Here is a 22,209-nt window from a genome sequence, read left to right as displayed (position 1 = left end):
CAGCTTTTTTAAAAGTAACATATCTATACAGCAACTTATAATGCAATGTTTAATATTCTGCTTCTTATCATTTCTCAATTGTTGAAAGTCTAAAATCACTCACTTTTAAAATAAAATTTAAAAAGATATTTGAAGTAGAGGCTATAATTAATGAATTGCTTTTGGAGACCACAGTGACCAAAGATGTGGCTCTAATGTTAAAATAATCATTCATATGGAAACACTGATTCGTACAAGTAGAGAAAATCAACCCAAATGTTCAGCTGTGTGTTGGACACAGAGCAGACCTGTTCTCTAAGTACATAAAGCTATGAACACTTCCCATGGAACGAAAACAACAGGCGGGTGGACCGTTTCTTGCCACTGATGTTAAATAAAAAGGTTTGACTACCCCTGGATTTTTCAAAGGAGATAAAACCAACGAAAACACACACAACTAACCACTTTTAAACACTTGCCTTCAGTACCATGAGGAATAAATTTCTGTTGTTGAAAAAAAATAGTAAAATAAACACTTGCATTAGACTTCTATTGCTGCTGCAGCAAAGTATCAGAAACTTAGAGGCTTACAGCAATACCCATTTATGATCTACAAGTTCTGAGATAAGGTAGTTTCTTACAAGACCAAAATCAAGATGTCAGCTGGCTGGGGTCCCGGAGGGTTATTTGGTGAAGGGACCCTATCCATAAGAGCACTTCAGGGAGGGGACTTGGAGTTGAGCCATTAGAGGCTCTCCATTTCCCCCCTAGTGTCAAGGAAGCATAATGTTAAGCCTTTCCCCACACTAACTAGTACACCTGAGGACTCGGTGAGCGTTTGGGGCTAGAAAGAGGGAAGGGAAGGGGCCTCTGGTCGGACTACTCCGTCTGATCTCACCTTGAAACTGGTAAGAACAGAAATTGGACGAAAGCTTCTCATCTCCCCTTCTAACATCATCATTCCAAGAAAACAAATTTTATAGATTCCTAAAACCATTTTTTTTTTTTTTTTTTTTTGCCGCCGAAATGTTTTTCAGTCATTAAAAAGCCAGGTAAATAAAACAGAAAGAAAACTTAACTAATTGTAACAGGAAAGACTAAAAATGTTCAGATTACTGATAAGCTATACACTTTAAAAATAAATCCTTTTCCTTGAGAGCAAACTGATTTGTGAGATGAAACGTATAATGAAGGTTCTGAGATGCGTTAGAAATTATAATTTTGAAGCAAAAAGAAAGGTCAAAACTCAGTAAGAGATGTTTAATCAGCTCACTGCACATTAGATAGGCTGAGCATCAACCCAGCACTCATCCTGCACAAATCTCATTTGATCCCAATGAAAACCCAGGGTTTACAGAGGTCAGACGATGACAAATGCTCCAGAACATAACTAATAAACATAAGCCACCAGGTTTCATAAGCTAACATCTTAACATGTAAAACCCACTGACGCTCAACCAAGAGAAAGAAATGACCTTGAAACCAAAGCAGCCATATATGACCACATTTGTCACTGCTCATTATCAACAAGCAATCAAACGTAGCACATCTGGTCACCACGAAATACATCAGGCAGTTATTCTATAACCAATGAGAAAAAAGGGCACAAGAATTTTCCAGTGAACATGGTATCCCAATTTTAACAACTACATCCAGAATATCCACCTACATCCAGAATGGATGTCAGCTCTGAAACTCTGTATCATTCATTCATTCAATTAACATTTCTGGAACACCCACTATTGTGCTCTCTGTATGTTATGTCAGACTTTGTCCTGGGTGGTGTGGGAAAACAAAAATGACTAAGACCTAGGCCTAACCTTGAGGCACCCAAACCTAGCAGGAGACAGGGACACAGAATTACAATCCAATGCTGTAGTGAGATAATAACACGTATAAGATGAGTGCTTGGGAGATAAAATTGTGTACAAAGAAAATTACCTCTGTAGGGTGAGTGTAGGAAGGTGTCACTGAAGAGGGAACTTTTGAACAGTGTGTTTATAAATAAATAAAAACTTTCCCAAAGTACAGAATGGAGGAAAACAGAGCCTTAGATTTTTATACAAATTATGTCTACCAGCTCAACTGCTCTTAAAGCAAATGGGTTCGTTTCTAACTGACAACACAGAATAAAATACTGCAGGTCCTTCACAGTTAAGTGCTATCCTGAAATCAGTGCTGCCAACGGCTAACAAATACTCGGCTAAGAAATCAGTGTTCATGCAGGACTTCCAGAAAGAGAAATGGTCCATTCGGTCCTGTCTGTCCTGGGCAGTGGGAAAGGGAGAAGCAGAGAGCTGAGCACAATTTTCTGTGCACTAGGCTACAGAATGGCTTCTCTGAACTGCACTTTGGTATGAAGCTGTTGTACCCACAGAACCAGAAAATGGTCCTATCCTCTTTAATAGGATACTGAGTTGCTTTTCAGGGACAACAGACCAAAACCACAAGTCATGAAGCTGACACATGCTCAGAGGAGAACTGACCTCCAGCTGCATCCAGAACCAGGCTTCTGCCCTCCCTGCCACACAGAACCAAAGAACCAGGACATAATGGGAACTTGAGCACCGGAACCCTCTCAGAAGCAGAGAGTCACTGGTCCAGGAAGATCCTGTGTTGACACCCCTTACTATAAATGGCCAAGGTCCAAGGTCCTCCAATGAAAACTTTCCCCCAGCACTTCTGCACACCTGTTCCCCTAACTCCTTACAAACTCTCCTGGAACTCTGGATCAGGGAGTTCAGGTTTTTTTCTTTTTCTTTTTCATTTCTCTAACCCTAACCCTAAAGGAGTTCAGGCTTTTAAGCAGTAGCTTCCCATTCTCTTGGATGGCACTATTTATTCATCAATAGAATAACCAATCTTTCGCCATTGCAATTCTCAGTGTTTAGAGTTTGGCTCTGCTAGCTCTGGGTAGACAAATTCTTTCTGTTCTGTGACACGGTCTTGCCTACCCAGGCGGTCAGAAGGAAAGAGAGCCCTATCTCTCCCATTCTCTCTCAACATTCAATCTCTCAATCAATCACTCTTCCCCTTCCCTTTCCTCCCTGCTCTCTCTCCACTCTCAAATTTATATACAGCTAGATTGGATCCTGTTTTGTAGGAAGATAACATAACAATGAACAGACACAACCCTGCTCTCTCATCTTGATTTCCACAGTGGGTTTCCTAGCAAAGGAGAACGTTAACAGACCCCAATCCCAATACCCAATCACTGAAGAGTCCAGACGACAGCCCTCCTGGCTCAGATGCCTTGCGAGGGTACAAGAGGCCAGCAAGTAGGTGGTCTTACCTCTTCAGTCTTGTCAGTCTTAATGGCATTTATGTAATCTGGGGAGAATGACAGATGGGCACAATTTCCTTTTTTGTCTCTGACAGTCTTGGCTAAATGCCCTGAGCGTGTTTCATTCACCTTGGCTAATAATGTCTCAATTTCATCAATATCGTAGGTAACAGGACAGAATTAGATCTTAAAATTCTAACAATGTCCAGTAAATCAATATCCTAACCTTCAAAAATTCAGGGGCCAACCTTTCATTTGACAACTCTTCTTTTGGCGTCTCCTAGAGTTCTAATAGTAGAATGAGCCCTAAAAAGTTTTAGTAAAGCAAGGACAACATGGAATAATAAAAGCTTTGCTGCATCTTTTTTTTTAAAATATATTTTTATTGATTTCATAAAGTAAGGGAGAGGGAGAGAGAGAGAGAAACATCAATGATGAGAGAGAATCATGGATTGGCTGCCTCCTGCACGCCCCCCACTGGGGATTGAGCCCACAACCTGGGCATGTGCCCTGACCAGGAATTGAACCGTGACCTCCTGGTTCATAAGTCAACACTCAACCACTGAGCCACGCTGGCTAGGCTTTTGCTGCATCTTATTTCATACAGGTTATAATGCTAATTTTCCTTTGGAGAATTTAAGAACACTTAAATTATATTTAATAATGTTTCCTATCCATCAAAAAAAGGCTTTACATACACACCCAGCTTTCGTCACTATAACAAAACAACCCCTTGATCTAAGGGAGTATAAAGAGGGATGACCACCTATAAGGAACAATGGAGCCACAAAGATGATATTACTATTCATTCCTAGGGAGTTCTAGGACTCAACAGAATTTGCACATATGTTCCAAGAAACCCCGGACTGTGGTGACAGCTATTTGTGCTTTTCCCAGTGCCCCTGTAGACAGATCTCAGGCGCTGTAAGTAGCATTAACAGGATGTGGTTTTAATTTGCTCCTTGGTACAAATCACAGAAGCTTTGGGATCTCAGGTAAAGTCACCATCACAGAGCCCTCACAGCAGGGATGAAAACAAGGACCTGTCATTGCACCATCGACAGTGAAGGGGGGTAGGGATTGTAATTAGGCCTCCATTTCAGCAAAACTGGATTCCATTGAATCACTGTAGGAACTTCTGGCTCCTCATGAAGTGTCACTGGCCCCAGTTCTCACCCATGGACCCTGGCACCACTCTAAGAGTTATAGGGATAACAATAACATTAGCTAATAGTTATTAAATGCTCATTATATTTACTCCTTTAACTCTCTTAAAAAGTCTAATGAAGTGGGAACTACTATAATTACCATTTTACAAAGGATGAAACGGAAACCCGAGGTATTGAAAGAACTTGCAAAAAAGTGCAGAACAGCAGATCCAAGGATGAGGACCCCCCTGCATGTTAATCTCAGGCCAAGCCACCCTTTAGAGCAGTGGTTCTCAACCTTTCTAATGCCACGACCCTTTAATACAGTTCCTCATGTTGTGGTGACCCCCAACCATAAAATTATTTTCATTGCTACTTCATAACTGTAATTTTGCTACTGTTAATGAATCGTAATGTACTACGGCCCATGGGCCAGATCCGGCTATTCTATCCGGTTCTCTTGCTCTCCCCTCTGCTCCTTTACTTTGAATTTATATTAGTTCACACAAACACTCCATCCATGCTTTTGTTCCGGCCCTCCGGTCCAGTTTAAGAACCCATTGTGGCCCTTGAGTCAAAAAGTTTGCCCACCCCTGGAGGCTCTACAGCAGCGGTTCTCAACCTGTGGGCCGCGACCCACAGGTTGAGAACCACTAGCAGGGTCACCTAAGACCATCGGAAAACACAGATATTTACATTACAATTCATAACAGTAGCAAAATTACAGTTATGAAGTAGCAACGAAAATAATTTTATGGTTGGGGGTCACCACAACATGAGGAATTGTATTAAAGGGTTGCGGCATTAAAAAGGTTGAGAGCCATTGCTCTAGAGTACTGTCTGAATAGAAATGCATAACCTCAATTTCAAGATTCTTACATACAACTACCAGCTCCTCTTTTCTCAGCTCACTCCTTTCTCATATTCTGAATCCAATAGGACATGAAATTCCAGGGTCCTACTCTCTTTTCACAGTTCCTCCTTCCCTGCATCTTATTTCACACAGGTTCCCCATCTCCATGCAAGCCCTCACTTCCTGTCTATTCATTATAGACATTCACTGGCAGATTACCTTGTACAATCTTCCCTCTACAACCACTGGGAAAAACATACCAACTCTGCCTTCTCAGGCCAGCACCAGAGAGGCTGACAGGAACTGGAGACTCCAACTGCACAGCCATAGATGGGCTCCATTTAAATTCATTATCAATAACCCGAGGGGACCCAGAACCCCACCACACTTTATTCTTGCACTTGTCTGGGTGACTTCTTCCCCATTTCCCACCCTTAGCTGATGATCTTGATAATGTCTCTGAGAAAACGGAAGCCATAAGAAGAGAACATGCATGCCTTCTCAGCAAATCTACCAACCTCTCTGCATCTGGGCTGAGGTCCTGTCTTCTCTATTTCTATGCACAAACTGTCCATGCTCCACTTAAGCCCATCACTTATCTATTCAGAAACAGCTCCAGCAAATCCCCACTCTCCTTCCAGCACCAAAGTTCTTCTTTCTGTAGAATCACTCCTAGGAGAATACAAGACTTTATTTCTCCCATATTTAAAAAAATAAATAAAAACACCTTTTAACCCCTATGTCTGCTTATTTCACTTCTATACTCTGGGGTATATAAAACCATCGTTTTACACTTTGTCTCCTCTCCTCCCTCTTAAACACTTTAGAGCCCTCTCCAGTATCTTGCAATGACCCCCGCGGTGGCTAAATCTAGTGACAGATGCAGAGTCTTCACCCACTTTCTTGAAATGCATTTGTCACCAGTTTCTAGAACATCTGGCTTCTATTTACACCTCACTGGCCACACCTTCACAATCTCCTTTGCTGGCTGCTCATTATCTACCTAACCAGGAAAGGCCAGATTACCCTAAGCTTACACCTTACATCAAGGCTTGAAATGTCACTTATACAACTCCCAAATGCACAGCCAGACCAGAAATGTCCCCTGAATCCAACTGCCTACGTGACAGCTCCATTTAAATGCCTAAGAGAGCTCAATCTTTGTACATTCAAAAGGGAAATGCTGATTCTACTCCCTCCTAGAAAAACCTGTTCCCCGGCAGTCTTCCCCATCTCAGTAAATGGATAACACTCTTCCATTGGCGCCAGTCACAACCTCTTTATCATCTATCTCTTCCATCCACCTGCAAGTCCTGGTAGCTCTATGCTAGAAATAGAAACAGAATTCTCACCACGTTCGGGTCCAAGAAGCCATCACCATTCACCTGGATTGCCTTTTTTAAAAAAAAGTGAATCATAGTTTATTTTTCAGAAAGCACGTCTGGCAGTTTGGACCTACACTTTTGGCCCCCACAAGGCTGGGGACCAAGAACAGACTACTTTGAGCCACTGCCAGGCCATCCACTGACAAGCAGAACTCGGGGTGTTAACGGCACAAAAAGTAACAAAACTGAAGTGATGGCTTTCTCTCACAAACTTTGAAAGGCAGTGGTCCAGGCTATAAAGGTCTAGGAGCATCGCCCACCTGGATTTCTTAAACAACTCCTTTAATGGTATCCCTGCTTCTCCCTTAGTAGTTGGAGGGATTCTTTAAAACGGAGGTCAAATCAGTTTACTCTTCTGTTCAACATCCTCCAGTGGTTTCCCTCCTTACTAAAAGTAAAATCCGAAGTCCCTATGATGGTCTACAAGGCCTACATAATATGGCCCCACTCCCTTCATTCTCCACTATGTATTTTAGGAAGGAGACAGCAGGAAGGACCTCTGAAAAGAATGTTTGTGGAAGCCTTAGGGCCCTCAAGGAGGCGGTGGGGAGGGCCTAAAGGAAAGCAAAGAGAAACCTGTTACAAGGAGGAAGAAAGAGGACCTTAGTACGGGAAGGCAGATATTTAGCCGTGAGGTATCTAATGAAGAGGATGATCCAGATAAGATTGCAGGCTGACTGTTGAAAGTGCAGATTGGCTTCTTTGCTGCCTATAATGAAATGCAAGAGGAGAGAGATAAGCTTTAAAAAAGAAAAGAAGGAGGAAGAGGGGGAGGGGGAGGAGGAGGAGCAGAAGGAAGAGGAGAAGAACTGCTAAATATAAATGTCAGGACTTACTGGGTTTGAAATAGAAGTTTCTCATCCCTAGACTTATCAGAAGACAAATGGTGCTACAATTAAGAAGTGACTTCTGGGCAAAGACTGAATAAAGGATGCTTAGGAAAACATGACTGTAAATGTAAAACTCTTTATTAAGTCCTCAAAAAAAATCTACTATGATGCCTCAGACCCTTTCAAATGAACATAAGGTCTTCTAAGGATCTTTAAGGCCATTGTTCCCCAATAGCCCTACAAGGAATCTAAGGTATTATGAATAAAAGGGAGTTCGAGAGAAAGAAAACTCACAGGGTGATCTGATCATAAATTCCTAACTTTGCAGGTCATGGTGGTAGTCATGTCCCAGACATATAACTTTTTTAGCAAAAGGTTTATTGTTGCCTTAAGCAAGCCCCATCCTCTGTTTTAGGTCATCTACATTAACACATCTTTGAAATGCCAATGTAATCCTCTTTTTCAGACCCCTGTAGATGGAATCACCCTCAAGGGAGCACATAATCTTGACTTTTCCTATACCTTGCTTTCTTCCTCCTTCATGTAATCTTCCCTAAATTCCCTCCTTAATTTCAAATGCATAAAAGAAACTGCAAAACTATCATTCTTGGGAGCATCTGAGCTCTTGCTTCCCAGCAATTGTCATCAGTTTGGCTCAAATAAAATCTTATGGCCCAGCCGGTGTGGCTCAGTGGTTGAGCACTAACCTATGAACCAGGAGGTGATAGTTTGATTCCCAGTCAGGGAACATGCCAGGGTTTCTTCTATGGCATGCTACACTAACTCTTAGTAGAGAATGATATTCTAAACATCATCCAGTCGCAGGCAGCGCAGTAAAAATTTCCTATTTCTATAATTGCTTATAAGCCTACACATTTCCAAACTAACTTTCTAACATTTCAGTAAAGCTTTTTCCTTTTTTAAATATCAGTGAGGCTTTTCTCACCACTCAATGGAAGCAGCCTTCTAGTTGGGCACTTCATCTTACGTAATTTTCAAAGCACCAATCACTATCTGATACCAGAACACATATTTATAGTCTTATCTTTCCCCTGGAATATAAACTCTTTGAGATATGGACCTTGTCTCTTGTTGACCACGCTACAGAGTTTTAAACAAGAAATGTCCCCAGTAAACATCCTTGATAAAATCTCCTTCAACCTAAAAAACTGATGAATATGTTATGTAGCAAGAAAAATTAAGCTTCCATATACCATCAGCTTTCAAAGGGCCTACTTTTGTTAACTCAAAGTTCACAGTCGAAAAGGTAAAGTGAGTAACTCCCACTTTCCACCCCTCCACATTACCTCTCTAAAAGCACCTGCCCAACTTTGAACAATTCCTGGAGCCTCTCTCTTACTGGAACAGGTCATATGAAAAATAGACAAACCTTAGCTTTTAGTGCTTGCAACATATTTTAAACTTTATAAAATTCAAGACTACTGGCACAACCCAATCAAACTCTTTTTATATTCATGGAGAAAATCCTCTTAAGATTCAGAACAATGTTAAATAAAGGTCAACTCAGATGTTTGTATCAAACCTCTAGATTAAAATAAAAGAGACTAGTTTCCTATGATAATCAAGAAAATGTCCAGAATCATTAGCCCTAAAAACCACTGCTTTCTTAGCCATTCCATCAATTGTCTGAAATGCCATTCTTCATATCTCATTCTGATTTAACCAGGGAGGAGAGTCTCATAAAATGTTCATAGTTAAGGGAACCAGCAATATTCCTATCATACACTTACACAGCTAAGGTGTATGTCACAGAAATTATTGACAAGAAGAACGCCTAGCATACCTGTTGCATATACAAATATATGTGGGCATGTATACATAGTGAGGTTTCTACCATTCCTGATAGTTTTGTTTTAAAGTATTTGCACAACTATCATTTTCAACTGTTCATCCTTTTAATCTATTTTTGGTGAAAAAAAGGCACTGGGTGCTGTTAACAAAGAAAGAACACTCTAGATAGAAGTCAGTCCCTCACCTCCCTAAACCTAGAAAATTTATGAAAGCCACGGGGTAAACTATTTTATTATACATGACCCATGGAAGACACCTTCATGCCTACTGTGATCAGCCATCTGAGAGGGAAAAGGAAGGAAAAACAACACATAAATGAATTAAGTTCAAGATGAATCCCAGAGCAGACTCTAAACAAATCTAGGCCTTTCAAAAGTGTTTGAATCCATGTCAAATCAACACATAGAACAACGAAACTGTAAAACAACCAAAGCATGCTCTACTCCCAGGTGCCCCAGTGAGGAAAGCGTGCAACATGCCCCAGCAGCTTTGTGGGTGGCAGCTAGACATGCTCCCTCTCAGCACTTCCCAGGGTTCTCTTAAGCACATCAGCTGCTGAATTCTCATGATGCATCACATGTCTGCTCAGAAAAGCTCAGATCCACTTTAAACAGAAAGTGGTTCCCCCCAAAACTTACTGCTTTATAAAACTACAGTTTATGATAAGCAAGTTGGTTTTTTTTTTTGTTTTTTTTTAAGTGATGGGATCCAACCACAAAGCTCCTGGTGACATTACCTGAACTAAATCCTCATATACTTTCTTCTACCACACACTACACTCTCTCAGCATACTCAGAATATCAAATTTCTGCCCCGCCAGTGTGGATCACTGGTTGAGCGTTGACGTATGAACCAGGAGGTCACGGTTCAATTGCACATGCCCAGGTCACAGGCTCGATCCGCAGTAGGGGACGTGCAGGAGGCAGTCAATCAATGATTCTCTCTCATCATTAATGTTTCTATCTCTCTCTCCCTCTCCCTTCCTTGCTAAAATCAGTAAAAAAATATATACAGTAGGTCCTCGGGTTACGTCGGAGATCCATTTCTACGGCGCGACGTAACACGATTTTTGCCGTAAGTCAGAACCTACCTACATAAGCACCTACGTCACTCACATGGAGCACATACACAGCAGTAATGAAGTGAAACAGTAAAAAAATTTAAAAGAAAGATAACAATTCCTGACCTTTACTTGTGGTAAATAATATAAAACATAAAGCAGAAAAAAGATGGCGGCTGGCAGGACAGAGGTGAGGGAGAGGAAGTGAGTGAGTGAGGGTATGAAAGGAGAGTGTGTGGATGTGCGTGCTGTGCGTGTGAGTGAGTGAGGGCAAGTTAAATCTTGCAGGAGCAGCAGGGGCTGGCAGAAAGGCTCTCCTTGACAACGAGAGACTACCACCGCTGCGGGCACTCCCCAGAAGGCGGGACTCCAGCACAGAGCCCACACCATCTTGAAGGGGAGAACGGCCTTTTTTAGGAACTCATCAACACCAGATAGGCCTTGGAACTGCCCCGCGACCCAGCAGCCACTCCAGCCAAAATCCTGCTACCCCAGCTACAGACCTGCGGACCCTGGGACCTCCACCTCCAAAGGTGCACCGCTCGGCAACAGTAAGTGCAACTTCCCCCTCCCCAGCGGCAGAACTCCGGATTCACGCATATCCAGCCCTGCAGACAGCCAGGGCACTCCACTCCAGATTCGCGCGTTTCCAGCCACGCAGGCAGCCAGGGTACTCCACTCTTTAGGCAGCGCTTGGGAGCTGCTGAGAGCCCCCGAGGGTGTGATTCTGCACAGACAAGGGCGCACAGCACCGCAGTAGAAATTCTGAATTCCCTCTTCCTGGATAACTGCCCACATTCACCCCAGCGGCTCAACCGCAGTGCCAGGACCCCTCAGAGTACATCAGAACTCTGCGTCCGGCAAGTGCACCTCCACAGAGGCGAAGTTCCAACAGGCAGGCACCCTGAGCCCATCTACCCACAGGGTGCTAGTGGGAGCCACTGTGAGCTCTCCCTGGATGTGATCTTGAACAAGCGGGGGTGCACTCCCCCCCAGCAGCAGAAGTTTTGAATTCACTCATCCTGGATACCGGCCCACAGGCGCTTCAATTGTGTGGCTACACTACTAGGGCCCTTCAGAGTCCTTCAGTGTGCCTCGCTGGCAAACGTACCGCGGGTGCTCCTGTGAGCCCTCACTGGGAGTAAGCGCCTATCCACCACAGGTGCAACAGCAAAAGCTGGGTCTGCCCACCCCACAACTACAGAACTCTGGGCACCACAGTCACACCTTTCCAGAGAGCAGGCCCCCTGAGCCCCATCACCCCAACAGACAGTTCCTGGGTGCCACTGTGAGTCCCTGCTGGGCACGTGTGATTTCAATTAAGGGTGCAAGACAGCAAAAACTGGGACATTCCCCTCCACGGCGGCTGACTTCTAGACACCGCAGTTGTGCCTCTCAAACTCGCAGGCCTACGTCAAGAGAACCCAAATAGCTCAAGTACGAAGCTACACAAGATTAACAAGCCCAGGAAAGCTGAGAGATTACGCCAGTAGCACCATCCCCAAAAGAACCTGGGTGGCAAAGCAATTGGATCTATAATTAAAACATTACAGGAAAACATGGGAAGACAAAAAAGCAATCCCCAAAGGAAAGAAAAAGAGGAACCACCAGAAAGGGTGTTAAATGAATTCGAGGTTAGCAGCCTATCAGAGATAGAATTCAGAGTAATGGTTATAAGGATGTTTAAGTGGATGGATGACAAATACACACAACTCAATGACAAATACATACAACTCAATGAGAACTATAAGGAGCTGAATGAGAATGTCACCAACATGAAAAGTAACCAAGAGGAGATGAAGAACGACATAGCTGCAATAAAGAACACAATGGAAGGCTTAAACAGTAGACTAGAAGAGGCTGAGGACCGCATCAGCGAATTAGAAGACAAGGTGGGAAAAAACACACAAAAACAGCAGCAACTGGAAAGAAGACTTAAAAAGCAAGAGGAGAGCCGAAGGGAGCTTTGGGACAACACAAAACGAAACAACATTCGCTTAATAGGGATACCAGAAGGAGAGGAAGAGAAGGAATAGAAAACCTGTTTGAAGAAATAATGACAGAAAACTTCCCTGATACTGGCAAGAAAAAACTATGCAAGTGCAAGAAGTACATAGAGTCCCAAAGCAGTTGAACCCAAAAAGACCGACACCAAGACACATCATAATTAAATTGGCGACCACCAACGACGAAGTAAAAATCTTAAAGGCTGCCAGAGAGAGACAGAAAGTTACTTACAAGGGGTCTCCTATTAGAATATCAACTGATTTCTCAACAGAAACACACCAGGCCAGAAGGGAATGGAATGAAATAATACAAAGTGATGCAAAGCAAGGGACTGAATCCAAGAATACTATAACCAGCAAGGCTATCATTCAAAATTAAAGATGGAATCAGGAGCCTCACAAACAAAAAAGGGCTAAGAGAGTTTATCACTACCAAGCCAGCAATGCAAGAAATGCTAAAGAGACTGCTGTAAAAAGAAGAAAGAGAAAGGCAAGAAGAAACACAAACACTAAGGAAAAATATGACAACAAACATGTACTTGTCAATAATAACATTAAACGTAAATGGATTAAATGCACCAATCAAAAGACATAGGGTAGCTGAATGGATAAGAAAACATGACCCATATATTTGCTGTCTACAAGAGACCCACCTCAGAGCAAAGGATTCACACAGACTGAGAGCAAAGGGATGGAAAAATGTTTTTCAGGCAAATGGAAATGAGAAAAAAGCTGGGGTTGCAATACTTATATCTGATAAAATAGACCTCAAAGTAAAGGACATGCCAAAACAAGTTTGGCTCAGTGGATAGAGCGTCGGCCTGTGGACTGAAGGGTCCCGAGTTCGATTCCAGTCAAGGACATGTACCTTGGTTGCAGGCACATCCACAGTAGGGGGTGTGCAGGAGGCAGCTGATCGATGTTTCTCTCTCATCGATGTTTCTAACTCTCTATCCCTCTCCCTTCCTCTCTATAAAAAAATCAATGAAATATATTTTTTAAAAAAAGTAAAGGTCATAATAAGAGATAAGGAAGGCCACTACATAATACTAAAGGGAGCAATTCAACAAGAAGATATAACTCTGGTAAACATATATGCAACCAATGCAGGAGCACCCAAATACATAAAAAATCTCCTGGAAGATATCAAGGGAGAGATCGACAACAATACCATCATAGTAGGAGACTTTAATACACCCCTGACATCACTGGATAAATCCTCTAGACAAAAAATCAGCAAAGAAATAGCAATTCTAAATGACACACTAGATCAGATGGACCTAATTGACATCTTCAGAGCATTTCACCCCAAAGCCACAGAATATACGTTCTTCTCAAGTGCACATGGGACATTCTCAAAAATAGACCACATATTGGGTCATAAGCAAAGTCTCCCCAAATTCAAAAAGATTGAAATCATATCAAGCATTTTCTGAGACCATGATAGCATAATATGAGAAATAAACTACAATAAAAACATTCCAAAAAATTCAAACACTTGGAACCTGAATAGCATGCTACCAAACAATGATTGGGTTATCAATGAGATCAAAGAAGAAATTAAAAACATCCTGGAAACTAATGACAATAAAAACACAACATTGCAAATCCTATGGGACACAATGAAAGCAGTCCTGAGAGGGAAGTTTATAGCTCTACAGGCCTACCTCAAAAAACAAGAAAAAATGGTAATAAATCATCTAACTCAACAACTCAAAGAGTTAGAAAGAGAGCAACAAGAAAAGCCCACAGTGTGCAGAAGAAAGGAAATAATAAAGATCAGAGCAGAAATGAATGACATGGAGATCAAAAAAACAAAAAAATAAAAAAGATCAACAAAACCAAGAGCTGGTTCTTCGAAAGGATAAACAAGATTGATGAACCTCTAGCCAGGCTCACCAAGAAGCAAAGAGAGAGGACCCAAATAAACAAAATCAGAAATTAAAGAGGTGAAATAACAACAGACCCCACAGAAATACAAAGGAGTGTTAAAAAATAAGATGAACAATTCTATTCTAACAAACTAGACAACCTGGAGGAAATGGACACATTCCTAGAAAAATACAACCTTCCAAAACTTACTCAGGAAGACTCTAAAAATCTCAATAGGCTGATAACTATGGAAGAAATTGAAGCAGTCATCAAAAACCTTCAAGCAAACTAAAGCCCAGGGCAAGATGGCTTCACAGGGGAGTTTTACCAAACTTTCAAGGAAGAACTAACACCTATCCTCCTCAGACTATTCCAGAAAATTCAAGAGGAAGGAACACTTCCAAGCTCATTCTATGAAACCAGCATCACCCTAATAACAAAACCAGATAAAGACAATACAATGAAAGAGAATTATAGGCGAATATCCCTCATGAACATAGATGCCAAAATTCTCAACAAAATTCTAGCAAATCGAATCAGCAGTACATCAGAAAGATCATACACCATGACCAAGTAGGATTTATCCCAGGGATGCAAGGATGGTACAATATCCGCAAATCAATAAACGTGATACATCACATAAACAAAATGAGAGGTAAAAATCATATAGTCATATCAATTGATGCAGAAAAAGCATTTGACAAAATCCAACACCCTTTCTTGATAACAACTCTCAGCAAGGTGGGAATAGAAGGATCATACCTCAACATAATAAAAGCCATATATGAAAAACCCACAGCCAACATCATACTCAATGGGCAAAAACTAAAACCATTTCTCCTACGAACAGGAACAAGACAGGGATGCCCACTCTCACCACTCCTGTTCAACATAGTGCTGGAAGTACTAGCCATTGCGATCAGACAAGAAGAAGAAATAAAAGGCATCCAAATTGGAAAAGAAGTAAAACTGTCCTTATTCGCAGATGACATGATACTGTACATAGAAAACCCTAAAGACTCCATCAAAAAATTATTAGACTTAATAAATGAATTTGGCATTGTAGTAGGATACAAAATTAACGCCATATGGCATTTCTATATACCAATAGTGAACTTACAGAAAGAGAGACTAAAAGAGCAAAATCCCATTTACCATCGCACCAAAAAAATTAAGATACCTAGGAATAAACTTAACTAAGAAGGTAAAAGACTTATACGTGGAAAACTACACGACACTGAAAAAAGAGATAGAGGAAGACATAAACAGATGGAAGAACATACCATGTTCATGGATTGGTTGAATCAACATCATTAAAATGTCCATACTACCCAAAGCAACCTATAACTTCAATGTACTTCCCATTAAAATATCAACGGCATATTTCACAGACCTAGAAAGAACATTCAAAAAATTCATCTGGAATAAAAAAAGACCTCGAATAGCTGCAGCACTCGTGAGAAAGAAACAAAGTAGGGGGGCTCTCAATACCAGATATCAAACTGTATTACAAAGCCACTGTTCTTAAAAAAGCCTGGTACTGGCACAAGAACAGACATATAGATCAATGGAATAGAATAGAGAACCCAGAAATCGACCCAAACCACTATGCTCAATTAATATTTGACAAAGGAGGCATGAACATACAATGGAGTCAAGACAGTCTATTCAACAAATGGTGTTGGGAAAATTGGACAGATACATGCAAAAAAATGAAACTAGATCACCAAATTTCACCATACACAAAAATAAACTCAAAATGGATAAAGGACTTAAACATAAGATGGGAAACTATGAAAATACTAGAGGAATCCACAGGCAGAAAAATCTCACACATATGCCGAAGGAACTTCTTCACTGATACTGCTCCTGGGACAATGGAAACTAAAGAGAAAATAAACAAATGGGACTACATGAAAATAAAAAGCTTTTGCACAGCAAAGGAAACCATCAATAAAACAACAAGAAAGCCCACTGTATGGGAGAATATATTTGCCAATGATATCAACGATAAGGGTTTAATCTCCAACATTTACAGAGAACTCATACAACTTAACAAAAAGAAGATAAACAACCCAATCAAAAAATGGGCAACTGATCTAAATAGACACTTTTCAAAAGAAGACAGAAGGAAGGCCAAGAGACATATGAAAACCTGCTCAAAGTCACTAATCATCAGAGAGAAGCAAATCAAAACAACAATGCAGTACCATCTTACACCTGTCACAATGGCTATCATCAACAAATCAACAAATGACAAGTGTTGGCGAGGATGCGGAGAAAAAGGAACCCTGGTGCACTGCTGGTGGGAATGCAGATTGGTGCAGCCACTGTGGAGAACAGTATGGAGTTTCCTCAAAAAACTAAAAATGGAACTCCCATTTGACCCAGTGATCCCAATTCTAGGCATATATCTCAAGAAACTAGAAACATGAATCAGAAAGGATATATGCACCCCTATGTTCATTGCAGCACAATTCTCCGTAGCTAAGATTTGGAAACATCCTAAATGCCCATCAGCAGATGAGTGGATTAAAAAACTGTGATACATCTACACAATGGAATACTATGCTGCGGTAAAAAAGAAGGAGTTCCTACCATTTGCAACAACATGGATGGAGATGGAGAGCATTATGCTAAGTGAAATAAGCCAGGCAGAGAAAGATAAATATCACATGATCTCACTCATTTGTGGAATATAATGAACGGCATAGACTGATGAACAAGAACAGATCCAGAGACTGAGAAACATAGATCACAACCTCAAACCTTAGGGAAGGAGGGGGTTGGTGGGAGTCAGGGGGAGAGATTAACCAAGGGTCTTGTGTGCATGCATATGAGCCTAATGAATGGACACAGACAACAGGGGGATGGGGGGTAATGGAGGAATAAGGACACATATGTAAAAAAATAATAATAAAAATAATAAAAAAATAAAAATTAAAAAAAATAGAAAAGAAATTGTGAGGTAACCAGAGCCCCAAGAACGCCTGAGAACGTCTTTCTTGCCATGCTTGCAGTTATCACCTGTATGGTAATATTACCTGGGCAAATGGGGAAGTATTTTGGACTTACATTCCAGACCCTTCATGGGTAAGAGCCCTTATGTGGGCTGATCCGCCGCCTAATGTAGTCACCAATAATACCAAACAGCTTGGTCATCCAGGAGGACCATGGGTGGGGCAAGGAAGTATAATTACACAGGGGTCACCACCCAGCTTCCCTTTTGTATGACACAAAATCAAACCACTGCTCCTTTGTGTGTAAAATTAAAGAGAGGTTTCTGGCTTGTGTGGACACCAAAGGAAGAGACTATCACTACTTGCTCCTGGGAGAGGTGCAGAAAATGTAACTAAGACCTTGTCTATACAAAAAGAAATTGACAGCCAGTTTGAAATGGAATTGCCATGGCCTAGAGCAAAGAATATCCTTACATGATATTATTCTACAATGTCATTATAATTTTTCCCAGATTTGTATTACTCCCATTACCTATAATAGTACCTCGCACCCTTGGGAATCAATAAAAAATAATCTTTTTGGTGCTTGGAGACAAAGGTAACACATCTCTTGATATTTTAGAATTACAGCAGCATAATGTACAATTATCCCAAACAAACTTACAAACTAATTCTTTGAATGTCTGGCAGCAATTTAGTAAGGACATGAAAGGATTTAATCCCTTCCACTGTGTAGAGGGCCCCCTGGGAAGGCACCTGAGCATTCTATATTGGCCCCTCTTGCCCTTTTGGCCAAGAGGGACCCTCTTCTCACAATCCAATTGCCCTCAGCTGTTGCCTGTGCTTTCTGTTCATGCTGAGGTTGAAGCCTCATGGTGACTGGTACCATGGATCTGTCTCTCGCCCAGTGGGGTGAGCTGGGCCCTCCCTGGAGAAGAAACCTGGGTTCCCCGAGATATGTGATCAGTTCCGGGGCCCCACCAGCAGGCGAGGGGATCCCAAGGCAGGTGATGGGCATGGAGGCCACGGGGGCATAGGCTACCAAGGAGACAGAACTGAACCTCACATCACCCTGCTTGGCCCCAGAGGATGGCTGGTTAGCCAGAGACGGGTAAGATTCCTCAGGGAAGGAAAAACCTAAGACAGGCACAGTCGCAGAGGGGCCATCAGGAGAGAACTTGGGGGTCAACAGAGGTGGGGCACAGACCCTCACCACCCCCAACCTTGCAGGGGCCTGAACCCTCACCCCTTCTGAGGGAGGTCTCCTGACCCCATGGCTGCTTCGCTTCCCATGCCCAGCTCAAATCGGGACCCGGGTAACAGACAGAGACTTGGCCAACAGCAGCTGCCCTCTCACTGCAACAAGACTTGTTTGAGTTGTCTTGTACCCATGGTGTGGGGAAGTGGGTTTTTGATATCTAAATCCAGCCTAGCACCAGGAATGCTCAGGGCCTACTCAAGAAGGCAAATAATCCTTTCCACTAATATTTACAGGGTAAAATAAGATTACTGTTAGAGTATTAAATTTGACAGTAAAATAGTAGTCAAGTTCTCAGACTAATTTAAATTGGCTAATTGAAATAAGTGAATATTCTAGAAAAATTAATGGTACTGGACAAAAAGCTGTTCCTAAAGTGTTAACTAAAATTTTTATTGGTAGTTCATCTCATGGTAAAATTGCGTAACATGTAATGAACCTAAAGCAGTCATATTTTAATGAACCGAAAGCAGGCAAAAAATTAAAATTTAAAAGCTATCAAGACTACATTATAAAATTTCCAAAAGCCTCCTAATATTTAAATCAAAAAAGGGGGGATAATAGAAGAATATCATGTAAGGAAAAATATCCTATAAGTAAATTACATCTAGAAAATTTTTACTTTAGAAAATTAACTTTCATTAATAATGCTAACAGCAAGACACCCATGAAAAACACACATAGTGTCAAAACAAGCCAAAGGAAAATCATTTGGGGCAAAAAATGAAAAAGGATCCCAAGTCAAATTTATAGAAAAGATTCCTTTATTAACTTTTGGTTGAGAATATGTTTGTATATTTTCAGAAAACACCTCCAAGACCATGTGGATTCCTGCAACAGAGAGGAATTGACAGGACTGCTCCAGCCATGAAGACAGAAGAGAAACAGTCCAGAGATGGAAGATGCTGATGACGCCTTGCCATACTAGCAGTCAGCAGCTGTGCGTCACTGCAGGTTGCCCAGGACCAAACCAGAGAGGGTCGGACCTGCATTACCACCATTTGTCCACCAACCAGAACTGAAATATCATTGCTGACATGTACACATAAGGAACTGTTTGATATTGAAATTGGGACTCAAAAGAACTGTTGGCCCAGAAAGAAACTCACTACAGAATGATTCATTTGCCTATCAGCATAATCATTATTGCTTGTCTCATTTTCGTTCTTATAAGTGTATTTCTAGTATCACATGATCTCACTCATCTAGGGGAAATAATGAACAACATAAACTGATGAACAAAAGAGACCCGGAGACAGGGAAGCATCAATCAGACTGTCAAACCTCAGAGGGAAGGTAGAGGAGGGTGGGGGTAAAGGTGAGAGGTCAACCAAAGGACTTGTATGCATGCATATAAGCCTAACCAGTGGTCACGGACAACAGGGGGGTGGGGGCATCCGTGGGGAGGGGTTTGGGATGGGAATGGGGGGGGGGGTGAGGACAAATATGCGATACCTTAATCAATAAAGAAATTTAAAAAAATAAAGTATATATACAAAATAAAAAAAATAAAACATAAAGCACATATGTACATACGTCAAAATGACAGAACTTTTTTTTTATATAAATAAATGGGAGATGGCGATATAACCACAAAACGACGTAAGTCAAGTCTGACGTAACCCAAGGACTGCCTGTATATAAAAAAAGAATATCATATTTCTTTCTATAATTCCTTACAATCCCACACACTTCCAACCTAACTTTCTAATATCTCAGTAAAGCTTTTTTCTTTTTTAAATATAGGACAAATCTGGTTTAGATGAACTGGAAAGGCCTTTCGTAAGAGAAATGAGGCAGTAAACTAAAAGACCACCAGGGCAAGGACACAGCAGACAGACATGGAAAGGAGAGAGGAGGAGGTGCTCTTGTCACAATCTCACCTCCACCTGGCCTGGCTCACACTGTCTAGGTAGAGCTCTTACCTTCACTAATATTATGGGTCCCTTAGTGGGAGGTAACAGAAGGTGGTAATAGAGTGATGAACCTGACACAATCCCTCCCCTCAAGGAGTTCCAATCAAGTGGGGGATATTACTTAACAGGCAAATACAATGTAGTATTTGTAATATGTGATGGGAGAAAGCCTGGGGCCTTTCTGGGGGCTGAGGGAAAACTTCAGGAAGGAGACAGACATCTCAACTGAGTGGTGAAAAGAACAGGATTTAACCAGTTAAAAAAGAAGAAGGGAAGAGAACAAGAAGGATGTCCAGGTAGGGGGAGCACATACGTCACTCTGAGGCACTGCACATAAGGAGTCGGGTAGTTAGGGGTAGCCATCATGTACCTGGAGTGTGGGTTTGGGAGGAGCATGAGTTGGGGGCTGAGAAGAGTTCCATTGCAAGAGAAGTTCAGGAGCAACCAAGGGCCACACATCCTGAAGGACCTTGGAGTCCACGTTAAGGAGTTCGGATTTTCCCTTAGGAATCCTTTAAAAATGTTTAAGCCACAGAGGAGACATCATAATAATTGCCTTTCTAAAAGAAAACTCCAACTGCAGTGGGGAAAACATCAGGGGGAACAAGAGCAAAGACCAGTCAGAAAGCTATTACAGAAAGCCACGCTCATGTACTGGCACCGAAACGAGAAGAAAGAGATGGAGAGTGAGTCTAGAGAGGTTAGTGAGTGACCACAAGTCCTGTTTACAACTGCTGTCCAGCTCGGTTACTTACAGTGGCCCTTTTCACTCTCAAAAGTATCCTGGGTTGGATGGTGAATTATGTAGTCACTCCAGTTATTAAGAAGCAGTACTGACAGGACTTAATGTCTGGTTAGCTCTGAGGGGAAAGAGATGACTGCGTTAGAAATGACACCCTAATCTGAGCAAGTGGGATGATGGCAGCATTCTCTAAGGTATTCAAACCAATGTGCATGTGATCTTATATATATGTGTGTGTGTGTGTATATGTATATACATATATATATGTGTGTGTGTGTGTGTATGTATGTGTGTGTATGTGTGTGTGTGTGTGTGTGTATATGTGTATATATATATTATAGGCCCAGTGCATGAAATTCGTGCACGGGGAGGGTCCCCTAAGCCCAGCCTGCACCCTCTCCAATCCAGGACCCCTCAGGGGATGTCCGACTGCTGGTTTAGGCCCAATCCCCGGGATCGGGCCTAAACCGGCAGTCAGACATCCCTCTCACAATCCTAAACTGCTGGCTCCTAACCATTCACCTGCCTGCCTGCCTGATTTCCCCTCACTGCCCCCCTGCCGGCCTGGTCACCCTACGCAGCCTGCTGCTCAGTTGTTTGGTCACCCCTCACTAACCCCCCTGCTGGCCTGGTTGCCCCTCACTATCCCCCCTGCTGCCTGGTCGCCCCTCACTAACCCCCCTGCTGGCCTAGTCGCCCCTCACTAACCCCCCTGCTGGCCTGGTCGCCCCTCACTATCCCCCCTGCTGGCCTGGTTGCCCCTCACTAACCCCCCTGCTGGCCTGGTCGCTCCTCACTAACCCCCCTGCTGGCCTGGTCGCCCCTCACTAACCCCCCTGCCAGCCTGGCCGCCCCACGCAGCCTGTTTGGTCGTCCATTCGGTTGCGATGGTCGCTTGGGCTTTTCAATAGAGAGATATGAACTTCCTGAAGGGTACACAGGCAAAAAATAGTCTTAAGGGACTTAATTATCAGAGCCTCAGCTTCCACGCACAGTCTTTCCTAAAACTGACCCACCTGAGAACAGCACTGAGTTAAGATGCCAGTTCTCCTTTCCACTGCAGTCCCTATCCACAATCCGCCTTCCCCAATTTAAAGGAGAAAAG

General features: G+C 42.2%; 1 protein-coding gene across 2 annotated transcripts in view; it reads right to left on the bottom strand.

Annotated features, from left to right (window-relative positions):
- EPB41L4A (erythrocyte membrane protein band 4.1 like 4A) overlaps window positions 1-22,209 on the bottom strand; it is a 244,607-nt gene that overhangs the window by 113,501 nt on the left and 108,897 nt on the right. The window lies entirely within an intron of this gene.

The sequence above is a fragment of the Plecotus auritus genome (genome assembly GCF_963455305.1).
Source record: "Plecotus auritus genome assembly, chromosome: 7".
NCBI classification, from domain to species: Eukaryota; Metazoa; Chordata; class Mammalia; order Chiroptera; family Vespertilionidae; genus Plecotus; species Plecotus auritus.
The sequence above is the reverse complement of the archived record's forward strand: the minus strand, read 5'-3'. Positions and strand labels throughout refer to the sequence as shown.